This window comes from Rhinoraja longicauda, chromosome 16 (assembly GCF_053455715.1).
Source record: "Rhinoraja longicauda isolate Sanriku21f chromosome 16, sRhiLon1.1, whole genome shotgun sequence".
In the NCBI taxonomy this organism is placed as follows: domain Eukaryota; kingdom Metazoa; phylum Chordata; class Chondrichthyes; order Rajiformes; family Arhynchobatidae; genus Rhinoraja; species Rhinoraja longicauda.
In genome coordinates this window covers 7,314,094-7,326,502 of record NC_135968.1, presented here as the reverse complement: position 1 = coordinate 7,326,502, position 12,409 = coordinate 7,314,094, and the positions used below count along the sequence as shown (strand labels likewise).

The 12,409-nt window shown below is 47.3% G+C and overlaps 1 pseudogene across 1 annotated transcript in view; it reads right to left on the bottom strand.

Moving 5' to 3' along the window:
* Positions 1-12,409, bottom strand: part of LOC144601178 (interferon-induced protein with tetratricopeptide repeats 5-like) — a 34,196-nt pseudogene that overhangs the window by 5,163 nt on the left and 16,624 nt on the right. Inside the window, exon 4 of the transcript XR_013548261.1 lies at positions 6,180-6,183. The product of XR_013548261.1 is annotated as an interferon-induced protein with tetratricopeptide repeats 5-like (transcript). The remainder of the gene's footprint in view (positions 1-6,179; positions 6,184-12,409) is intronic.

The following is a 12,409-nucleotide window of genomic DNA, read 5'->3' as shown; positions in this document are numbered from 1 at the left end:
TGCCTGAGTTGACCGCCTGTCCCTCTTCCAGGCCTACGTCTGTGATCACGGGGACTCGTGAGGCCTCCGTGAAGACTGATCGACGCGATGGGGTTAAGGTGCATCGTGGATAAGAATGACAACACTGTAATGATAACAATGCTTGTCTGTACAGAGTTTGTACGTTCTCCCTACGACCTATGTAGGTTTCCTGCGAGATCTCCGGTTTCCTCTCACACTCCATAGACTTGCAGACTTGTAATTGTAGACTGATAGTTTAGTTTAGTTTGGAGATACGGCGTGGAAACAGGCCCTACGGCCCACCGTGTCTGCAACAATTAGCGATCCCCGCACACTAACATTATCCTACACACACTAGGGACAATTTACATATGCACCAAGCCAATTAACCTACATACCTGTACGTCTTTGGAGTGTGGGAGGAAACCGAAGAACTCGTAGAAAACCCACACGGATCACGAGGAGAACGTACACACTCTGTGCAGACAGAACCCGTAGTCAGGATCGAACCCGGGTCTCCGGCGCTGCAAGCACTGTAAGGCAGCAACTCTACCGCTACGCCACCATAGCCGCCCAGGCTTGGTATAATTGTATGTTGTCCCAAGTGTGTGTAGGATGGTGTAAATGCGCGGGGATCGCTGGTTGGCGCGGACTCGGTGGGCCGAAGGGCCTGTTTCCACGCTGTATCTCTAGACTAATCTATACATTAACATTGTAAGCTCCCAGTGAGCTGCGGCCTTGCCCCACCATCATGCCCGGCTCTCCCGCCGTGAAACAGGGAACCCTTCCGGAGCCATCCGAGGCTCGTCTCCTGCTCGACCCCGAAGACCGGGATAACGCACACCTCCAGATTCAGGGGCAGCTTCTTCCCAGCTGTCATCAGGCAACTGAATCATCCTAGCACAACCAGAGAGCAGTTGAGAACGACCACCTACCTCGTGTGGTGACCCTCGGACTGTCCCTTGATCGGACTTTGCTGGCTTTACCTCGCACTAAACGTCATTCCCTTTATACACTGTAAACGGCTCGAATGTAATCGTGTGTGGTCTTTCTGCTGATTGGTTAGCACGAGACAAAAGCTTCTCACTGTACCTCGGTACACGTGACAATAAACTAAACCAAGGAACCGGTGAGTTTGTTGGAGGGAACTTCTGTACCTTCTGTCACACGGGAACAGGGAGAAGAAGGAATGACAAGAGCGGAACAAGTCTTTGACCATGTTGGCCTCAATCACATCAAGTTATACAGCAGCTTAATGATCAAGAAGGACTTCCTTAATGTGTAGGAAGGAACGGCAGATGCTGACTTAAAACCGAAGACAGACACCAACAGCTGGAGTAACTCAGCGGCTCAGGCAGCATCTCTGGAGAAAAGGAATAAATAGGTGACATTTCTCTGCTTTGCTTCCAGTACCTCGTGTTAGTGAGGGTAGGAACAGGGAGATTGGGGAGCTGAATGTGTGGCTGAGGAGTTGGTGCAGGGGGCAAGGATTTAGATTTCTAGTCCACTGGGATCCTTTCTGGGGCAGGGGTGACCTGGACAAAAGGGACGGGTTACACCTTAATTGGAGGGGGACCGACATTCTGGCAGGCAGGTTTGCTAGTGCTACATGGGTGGGTTTAAACGAAATAGTCGGGGGGTGTGGTCAACAATGTGGATGTTCATTCGTGCTGCAACGAGAAAGAGAGTGTATGAAAGGTCACGTTTAGACTAACAGGGCAGGGGGATGGGACCCAATGCAGGGAGACGGAGGGCCGTAAAATGAGGGCATAACAAAAATGTAGAAGGGAGAAAAGGAAAACAAACCTGAAAGCTTTGTGCCTTAATGCGAGGAGCATTCAAAATAAGGTGGATGTATTGACTGCGCAGTTAGTAGTTAAGGAATATGATGGAGTTGGAATTACGGAGACGGGGTGACCAAGGCTGGGAGCTAAACATGCAGGGGTATTCAATATAGACAGTAAAGGAAGAGTAGGTGGGGTGGAAGTGTTGGTTAAAGCAGAGATTAATGCAATAGCAAGGAGACATTAGCTTGGATGCTGCAGAATCTGTATGGGTAGAACTGCGAAATAGCCAAGGGCAGAAAACACTTGTTGGAGTTGTATACAGACCACCAATCAGCAGTAAGGAGGTTGGGGATAGCATCAACCAGGAAATTAGGGATGCGGTAACAATGGTACAGTAGTTATCATGGATGACTTTAATCTACATATAGATTGGGCCAACCGAATTGGTAGCAGCACTGAGGAGGAGGATTTCCTGGAGTGTACACGGGATGGTTTTCTGAACCAATCTGTGGAGGAACCGACTAGAGGGCAGGCCATCCTAGACTGGGTATTGTGTAATAAGGAAGGATTAGTAGCGATCTTGTTGTGCAAAGCCCCTTGGGCAACAGTGACCATAATATGGTGGAATTCTGCATTAGGATGGAGAGTGATTCAGAGACTGGGGTCCTGAACTTGAATAAAGGAGACTTTGATGGTATGAGATGGGAAATGGCTAGGATAGTCAGGTAAATTATACTTAAAGGGTTGATGGTGGTGATGGAATTACAAAGATTTGAAGATCGCATTTGAAGATTGAATTACAATTCTTCATCCCTATCTGGTGTAAAAATAAAATGGGGATGGCGGCTCAACCGTGGCTGACGAGAGAAATTAGGGATAGCGTTAAATCCAAGGAAAAGGCGTGTAGATTTGCCAGGGAAAGAAGCAAACCGGAGGACAGGGAGAAATTTAGAATTCAACAGAGTAGGACAAAGGGGCTGATTAAAATGGGAGGAAAATAGAGCATGAAAGAAAGCTTGCGAGGAATAAAAAACGACTGTTAAAGCTTCTTTCAATATGTGAAGAGGAAAAGATTAGTGAAGACAAATGTAGGTCCATTACTATCAGAAATAGGTGAACATAATGGGAAACAAGGAAATGGCAGAACAGTTAAACAAGTACTTTGGTTCTGTCTTCACTAAGGAAGAAGCTAACAATCTCCCGGAAATACTAGAGGACCGAGGATCTAGTGGAAGGAGGACCAGAAGGGAATCCACATTAGTCAGAAAATGGTGTTAGGTAAACTAAAAGCAGATAAATCCTCAGGGCCTGATGGTCTACATCCCAGAGTACTCAAGGAGGGGCCCTAGAAATCATGGATGCATTGGTGATCATTTTCCAATGTTCTCTCGACTCTGGATCAGTTCCTGTGGACTGGAGGTTAGCCAATGTAACCCCACTTTTTAAGAAAGGAGGGAGAGAGAAAACAGGGAATTATAGACCAGTTAGCCTTACATCGGGAGTGGGGAAGATGCTGAAGGCGATTATTAAATATGCTATAGCAGCGCATTTGGATAGCAGTAACAGGATCGGTCAAAGTCAGCATGGATTTATGAAGCTGAAATCATGCTTGACTAATCTTCTGGAATTTTTTGAGGATGTAACAAGTAGAATGGATAATGGGGGCGGCAGTGGATGTGGTATATCTGGACTTTCAAAAAGCCTTTGACAAGGTCCCACACAAGAGATTAGTGGACAAAATTAGAGCACATGGCATTGGGAGTATGGTATTGACATGGATAGAGAACTGGTTGACAGACAGGAAGAAAAGTGCAGGAATTAACGGGTCCTTTTCCGAATGGCAGGCAGTGACCAGTGGGGTGCCGCAAGGCTCGGTGCTTGGACCCCAGTTATTTACATATATTAACGACTTAGACGAGGGAACTAAATGTAACATCTCCAAGTTTGCGGATGGCACAAAGCTGGGTGGTAGGTAGCGTGAGCTGCGATGAGGATGCTATGAGGCTGCAGGGTGACTTGGATAGATTGGGTGAGTGGGCAGATGCAGTATAATGTGGATAAATGTGAGGTTATCCACTTTGGTGGCAAGAACAAGAAGGCAGACATCGGCGAGACCTATCAACTTCTGTAGATCGGCGAGACCGGGATCCCACTACATCTTCCCATCTCCCATCCCAACTCCCTGGTCCACTTGTCCCTTCCCACCCAAACCACCCCCTCCCCAGGTACTTTCCCCAGCATCCGCAGGAGATGCAACACGTTCCTTTACCTCCCCCCTCGACACCATCCAAGGACCCCAACAAGTCTTTTCAGATGAGGCAGAGGTTCACCTGCACCTCCTCCAACATCATCTACTGTATCCACTGTTCCAGATGTTGATTCCTGTACATCGGCGAGACCATGCGCAGGCTTGCCGATCGTTTCGCTGAACACCTCCGCTCAGTCCGCCTTAACCTACCTGATTTCCGGATTGCTCAGCACTTTAACTCCTCCTCCCCTTCCCAATCTGACCTTTCTGTCCTGGGCGTCCTTCATTGTCAGAGTGAGGCCCAGCGCAAATTGGAGGAACAGCACCTCATATTTCACCCAGCGGTATGATCTTCAAATAGCCTTTGCTTTCCCTCGCTCTCCATCCCCTTCCCAGTTCTCCCATCAGTCTTACTGTCTCCAACTACATTCTATCTCTGCCCTGCCCACTCCCCTGACATCAGTCTGAAGAAGGGTCTTGACCTGAAACGTCACCCATTCCTTCTCTCCAGGGATGCTGCCTGTCCAGCTGAGTTACACCAGCATTTTGTGTCTTTTATCTGAATGTCAGATTCGGAGGTGAGGTGCAACAAGACCTGGGTGTCCTTGTACATCAGGCACAGCAGGCAGTGAAGAAAGCAAATGGTATGTTGGCCTGTTGGAGGCCCCACGTGGAGTATTGTGTGCAATTTTGGTCTCCTGATTTGAGGAAGGACATTCTTGCTATTGAGGGAGTGCAGCGTAAGTTCACCAGGTTAATTCTAGGGATGGCGGGACTGACATATGATGAAAGAATGAGTCAACTGGGCTTGTATTCGCTGGAATTTAGAAGGATGAGAGGGGATCTTATAGAAACGTAAAATTCTTAAAGGATTGGACAGGCTAGATGCAGGAAAAACGTTCCCCATATTTGGGGTGTCCAGAACCAGGGGTCACAGTTGAAGAATAAGGGATAGGCCATTTAGGACTGAGATGAGGAAAAACTTTTCCACACAGAGTTGTGAATCTGTGGAATTCTCTGCCCCAGAAGGCAGTGGAGGCCAATTCAGTGGATGTTTTCAAGAGAGAGTTAGATTTAGCTCTTAGGGCTAACGGAATCAAGGGATATGGGGAAAAAGTGGGAATGGGATCATGATTTTGGATGATCAGCTGTGATCATATTGAATGGTGGTGCTGGCTCGAAGGGCCGAATGGCCTACTCCTGCACCTATTTTCCATGTTTCCATGTTACGGGGCAATAGACAATAGACAATAGGTGCAGGAGTAGGCCATTCAGCCCTTCGAGCCAGCACCGCCATTCAATGTGATCATGGCTGATCATTCTCAATCAATACCCCGTTCCTGCCCTCTCCCCATAACCCCTGACTCCGCTATCCTTAAGAGCTCTATCTAGCTCTCTCCTTAATGCATTCAGGGAATTGGCTTCCACTGCCTTCTGAGGCAGAGAATTCCACAGATTCACAACTCTCTGACTGAAAACGTTTTTCCTCATCTCCGTTTTAAATGGCCTACCCCTTATTCTTAAACTGTGGCCCCTTTTACTGGACTCCCCCAACATTGGGAACATATTTCCTGCCTCTAACGTGTCCAACCCCTTAATAATCTTATATGTTTCGATAAGATCCCCTCTCATCCTTCTAAATTCCAGTGTATACAAGCCTAGCCGCTCCAGTCTTTCAACATATGACAGTCCCGCCATTTCGGGAATTAACCTAGTACACCTACGCTGCACGCCCTCAATAGCAAGAATATCCTTCCTCAAAATTGGAGACCACAACTGCACACAGTACTCCAGGTGTGGTCTCACTAGGGCCCTGTACAACTGCAGAAGGACCTCTTTGCTCCTATACTCAACTCCTCTTGTTATGAAGGCCAACATTCCATTGCCTTTCTTCACTGCCTGCTGTACCTACATGCTTCCTTTCAGTGACTGATGCACTAGGACACCCAGATCTCGTTGTACGTCCCCTTTTCCTAACTTGACACCATTCAGATAATAATCTGCCTTCCTATTCTTACCACCAAAGTGGATAACCTCACACTTATCCACATTAATCTGCATCTGCCATGCATCCGCCCACTCACACAACCTGTTCAAGTCACCCTGCAACCTCATAGCATTTTCCTCACAGTTCACACTACCACCCAGCTTTGTATCATCTGCAAATTTGCTAATGGTACTTTTAATCCCTTCATCCAAGTCACTGATGTATATTGTAAATAACTGGGGTCCCAGCACCGAGCCTTGCGGTACCCCACCAGTCACTGCCTGCCATTCTGAAAGGGACCCATTTAACCCCACTCTTTGCATTCTGTCTGTCAACCAATTTTCTATCCTTGTCAGTACCCTACCTGCAATTCCATGAGGTCTAATTTTGCCCACCAATCTCCTATGTGGGACCTTGTCGAAGGCTTTCTGAAAGTGGAGGTATACCACATCCACCGGCTCTCCCCTGTCCATTTTCCTAGTTACATCCTCAAAAAATTCCAGTAGATTAGTCAAGCATGATTTCCCCTTCGTATATCCATGCTGACTCGGAACGATCCTGTTACTGCTATCCAAATGCTCCGCAATTTCGTCTTTTATAATTGACTCCAGCATCTTCCCCACCACTGATGTCAGACTAACTGGTCTATAATTTCCCATTTTCTCTCTCCCTCCTTTCTTAAAAAGTGGGATAACATTAGCTACCCTCCAATCCACAGGAACTGACCCTGAATCTATAGAACATTGGAAAATGATCACCAATGCGTCCACAATTTCTAGAGCCACCTCCTTAAGTACCCTGGGATGCAGACCATCAGGCCCTGGGGATTTATCAGCCTTCAGTCCCATCAGTCTACCCAAAACATTTTCCTGCCTCAAAATGGATTTCTTCCAGTTCCTCCGTCACCCTAGGATCTCTGGCCACTAGAACATCTGGGAGATTGTTTTTATCCTCCTTAGTGAAGACAGATCCAAAGTACCGGTTCAACTCGTCTGCCATTTCCTTGTTCCCCATAATAAATTCCCCTGCTTCTGACTTCAAGGGACCCACATTTGCCTTGACTATTTTTTTCGTCTTCACATACCTAAAAAAGCTTTTACTATCCTCCTTTATATTATTGGCTAGTTTACCCTCTTACCCCATCTTTTTTTCCCCATATTGCCTTTATAGTTATCTTCTGTTGCTCTTTAAAAGCTAGGGCCTCCTTCCAGTCAATTTTGGCCAGCTCCTGCCTCATGCCTCTGTAATCTCCTTTGCTATACCGTAATACTGACACTTTTCCCTTCTCCCTCTCAATTTGTAGAGTAAAACTTATCATATTGTGGTCACTGCCTCCTAATGGCTCTTTTACCTCGAGTCCTTTTATCAGATCAGGTTCATTACACAACACTAAATCTAGAATTGCCTTCACACTGGTAAGCTCCAGTACAAGCTGTTCTAAGAATCCATCTCGGAGGCACTCCACAAACTCTCTTTCCTGGGGTCCATTACCAACCTGATTTTCCCAGTCAACCTGCATGTTGAAATCTCCCATAACCACCGTAGCATTACGTTTGCGACATGCCAATTTTAGCTCCTGATTCAACTTGCACCCTATGTCAAGGCTACTGTTTGGGGGCCTGTAGATGACTCCCATTAGGGTCTTTTTACCCTTACAATTCCTCATTTCTATCCATACTGATTCTACATCTCCTGATTCTATGTCACCCCTTGCAAGGGAGTGAATATCATTCCTTACCAACAGAGCGACCCCACCCCCTCTGCCCACCTGTCTGTCTTTTCTATACGTTGTGTACCCCTGAATATTCAGTTCCCAGCCCTGGTCCTCTTGTAGCCATGTCTCAGTGATTCCCACAACATCATACTTGCCAATGTCTAACTGAGCCTCAAGCTCATCCACTTTATTTTTTATACTTCGCGCATTTAAATATAACACTTTAACTTCGGTCTTCACCTCCCCTCTCACACCGGTCACAATTGGCCCTGACCTTACTCTCTTATCCCTTCTGGAACTTCCTATCCCATTCATTCGAGAGTCCTTTGCAATTTCTCCTGTATTCGCTTCCCCTTTAACTCCATCTTCATATTCCCAATTTGTCAACCCCTCCCCCCCACTACTTAGTTTAAAGCCACACTTGTAGCACTAGCAAACCTGCCTGCCTGAATGTTGGTCCCGCTGCTGTTAAGGTGTAACCCATCCCTTTTGTACAGGTCACCCCTACCCCAGAAGAGATCCCAGTGGTCCAGAAATCTAAATCCCTGATCCCTGCACCAGACCCTCAGCCATACATTCATATCCCTGATCTCTCTGTTCCTGCCCTCACCAGCACGAGGTACAGGTAGCAGCCCAGAGACAACCACCTTCGACGTCCTACTTCTCAGTCTTCTTCCTAACTCTCTAAACTCACGTCACAGTATCTCCTTCCTCTTCCTCCCGACGTCGTTCGTGCCCACGTTAATCACCTTCCCTCGCTAGGATGTTCTGAAGCCGCTCCGTGATGTCTTGAAACCCTGGCACCAGGGAGGCAACAGACCATCCTCGAGTGCCGCCTGCCACCACAGAATCTACTGTCCGTACCTTGGACAATGGAGTCACCCACTACTATGGCTCTTCCTGACTTCGGTCTCCCCGGTTGAGTTTCCTTGCCTGGGTTAGAGCTGCCAACATGGCGAAACCCTTCTTCAGACAGGATGGTCAGAGGAGAGGTGAGGAGGGTCTTCCTTTAACTCCTGCACTCAACCCAATATCAGTCCAGTTACATAATCTTTCATCACACTTTACTGTTTACTGTGACCGCACCCTCTGACCCACGTCCTGTCTGAGGCACGGTGACCAGAACTCACACCAGAGCTCCCGATGTGCTTTAACCAGAGATTAACACATATGCACCCGTGATCACTACCCCACCTTGTCATTAAGGTTCAGTTTCTGTTCGTCCGTCACTTACATCATCCCTCAGGAGATTTGGTGCTTGTCTGTACGGAGTCTGTACGTTCTCCCTGTGATTTTTCCCTGGGTTCCCCCACCACACTCCAAAGACACAGGTTTGTAGTTTGATTTCGCATCGGTAAAAATTGAAATTGGCCCTGGGTTGTGTAGGACAGTGCGAGTATACGGAGTGATCACTGGTCGCCGTGGACTTGGTGGGCTGAAGGGCCTGTTTCCCCGCTGTATCTCTAAACTAAACTAATCTAGAATTAATCGTATGTTCATAAATCATAGTGCAGAATTTGGCCATTTGGACCATCAAATCTATTCCACCATTCACTCATGTCTGATCTACCTTTCCACCTCAGTGCCATTCTCCTGCCTTTTCCACATCTATCTATATACTAAAACTTTTGTTTGTTTGTTCCTGAACTACAGCCAAAACGGTACACGATAGCGCGACAATTGAAGGCCCACCTTACTCATCGTCATCCCTTTTGGAACTAATGGAAGAAGTTTCATTCAAATCGGTGTTATATTTTTTAAGTTATTCACATTTTAAAGTTTAAGAAAAACTGCACATGCGCAGTCAGGGCCAGTTGATCCGATACTTATGGAAGATGGCCACTGGATCCGCGCCTATACTTACATAAGATGGCCGCCGGAGAACTACAGCCAAAATGGTAGAGGGGGGAGGGAGTGGGGGAGCAGAGGATGCTGCACCAATGCAGGCGAGGCAATCGTGGGGGGGGGGGAGAGGGAGAGAGCGGGGCGAGGGGAGGGGGGAAAGGGAGGAGCGGAGGGAGGCGGTGAGGGAGGAGGGGAGACTGGGGGGAGAGGGTGCTGCACCAATGCAGGAGTGGCAACCCTAAGGGCGAGGGGGGGAGGGAAGAGGGTGAGTGAGGGGAGGGGGTGTGGGGGAGGAGAGGGTGCTGCACCAATGCAGGAGTGGTTTCAGCCCAACGGGTCCTCTTGGTCTAGTAAACCCTCTAAACCTGTCCACGTGTTTTTTAAACGTCACGATAGTACCTGCTTCATCTACCTCCTCCGGCCGCTCGTCCATGCACCCACCACCCTTTCTGTACAAAAAGTTGTCCCTCAGGTCCCCCCTCATCTTAAACCTATGCCCTCTGGTTCTTGATTCACCTACTCTGGGTAAAAGATCCTATTAATCCTATATATTCCTCTCATGATTTGATACACCTCTCTAAAATCACCCCTCATCCTCCTGCACTCAAAGGGATAAAGTCCCAGCCTGCTCAACCTCTCCATACAGCTCAGACCCTCGAGTCCTGGCAACAGCCTCATAGATCTTCTCTGCACCCTTTCAAGAGAGAGCTAGATAGACAATAGACAATAGACAATAGACAATAGGTGCAGGAGTAGGCCATTCAGCCCTTCGAGCCAGCACCGCCATTCAATGCGATCATGGCTGATCACTATCAATCAGTACCCCGTTCCTGCCTTCTCCCCATACCCCCTCACTCCGCTATCCTTAAGAGCTCTCTCCAGCTCTCTCTTGAAAGCATCCAACGAACTGGCCTCCACTGCCTTCTGAGGCAGAGAATTCCACACCTTCACCACCCTCTGACTGAAAAAGTTCTTCCTCATCTCCGTTCTAAATGGCCTACCCCTTATTCTCAAACTGTGGCCCCTTGTTCTGGACTCCCCCAACATTGGGAACATGTTATCTGCCTCTAATGTGTCCAATCCCCTAATTATCTTATATGTTTCAATAAGATCCCCCCTCATCCTTCTAAATTCCAGTGTATACAAGCCCAATCGCTCCAGCCTTTCAACATACGACAGTCCCGCCATTCCGGGAATTAATCTAGTGAACCTACGCTGCACGCCCTCCATAGCAAGAATATCCTTCCTCAAATTTGGAGACCAAAACTGCACACAGTACTCCAGGTGCGGTCTCACCAGGGCCCGGTACAACTGTAGAAGGACCTCTTTGCTCCTATACTCAACTCCTCTTGTTACGAAGGCCAACATTCCATTGGCTTTCTTCACTGCCTGCTGAACCTGCATGCTTCCTTTCATTGACTGATGCACTAGGACACCCAGATCTCGTTGAACTCCCCCTCCTCCTAACTTGACACCATTCAGATAATAACCTGCCTTTCTATTCTTACTTCCAAAGTGAATAACCTCACACTTATCTACATTAAACTGCATCTGCCATGTATCCGCCCACTCACACAACCTGTCCAAGTCACCCTGCAGCCTTATTGCATCTTCCTCACAATTCACACTACCCCCCAACTTAGTATCATCTGCAAATCTGCTAATGGTACTTTTTATCCCTTCGTCTAAGTCATTAATGTATATCGTAAATAGCTGGGGTCCCAGCACCGAACCTTGCGGTACCCCACTGGTCACTGCCTGCCATTCCGAAAGGGACCCATTTATCCCCACTCTTTGCTTTCTGTCTGTTAACCAATTTTCTATCCATGTCAGTACCCTACCCCCAATACCATGTGCCCTAATTTTGCCCACTAATCTCCTATGTGGGACCTTGTCGAAGGCTTTCTGAAAGTCGAGGTACACCACATCCACTGACTCTCCCTTGTCAATTTTCCTAGTTACATCCTCAAAAAATTCCAGTAGATTTGTCAAGCATGATTTCCCCTTCGTAAATCCATGCTGACTCGGAACGATCCCGTTACTGCTATCCAAATGCTCAGCAATTTCGTCTTTTATAATTGACTCCAGCATTTTCCCCACCACTGATGTCAGACTAACTGGTCTATAATTACCCGTTTTCTCTCTCCCTCCTTTCTTAAAAAGTGGGATAACATTTGCTATTCTCCAATCCACAGGAACTGATCCTGAATCTATAGAACATTGAAAAATGATCTCCAATGCTTCCACTATTTCTAGAGCCACCTCCTTAAGTACTCTGGGATGCAGACCATCAGGCCCTGGGGATTTATCAGCCTTCAGTCCCATCAGTCTACCCAAAACCATTTCCTGCCTAATGTGGATTTCCTTCAGTTCCTCCATCACCCTAGGTTCTCCAGCCCCTAGAACATTTGGGAGATTGTGTGTATCTTCCTCAGTGAAGACAGATCCAAAGTAACGGTTTAACTCGTCTGCCATTTCTTTGTTCCCCATAATAAATTCCCCTGCTTCTGTCTTCAAGGGACCCACATTTGCCTTGACTATTTTTTTCCTCTTCACGTACCTAAAAAAACTTTTGCTATCCTCCTTTATATTATTGGCTAGTTTACCCTCGTACCTCATCTTTTCTCCTCGTATTGCCTTTTTAGTTAACTTTTGTTGCTCTTTAAAAGAGTCCCAATCCTCTGTCTTCCCACTCTTCTTTGCTATGTTATACTTCCTCTCCTTAATTTTTATGCTGTCCCTGACTTCCCTTGTCAGCCACAGGTGTCTCTTACTCCCCTTAGAGTCTTTCCACCTCTTTGGAATAAATTGATCCTGCAACCTCTGCA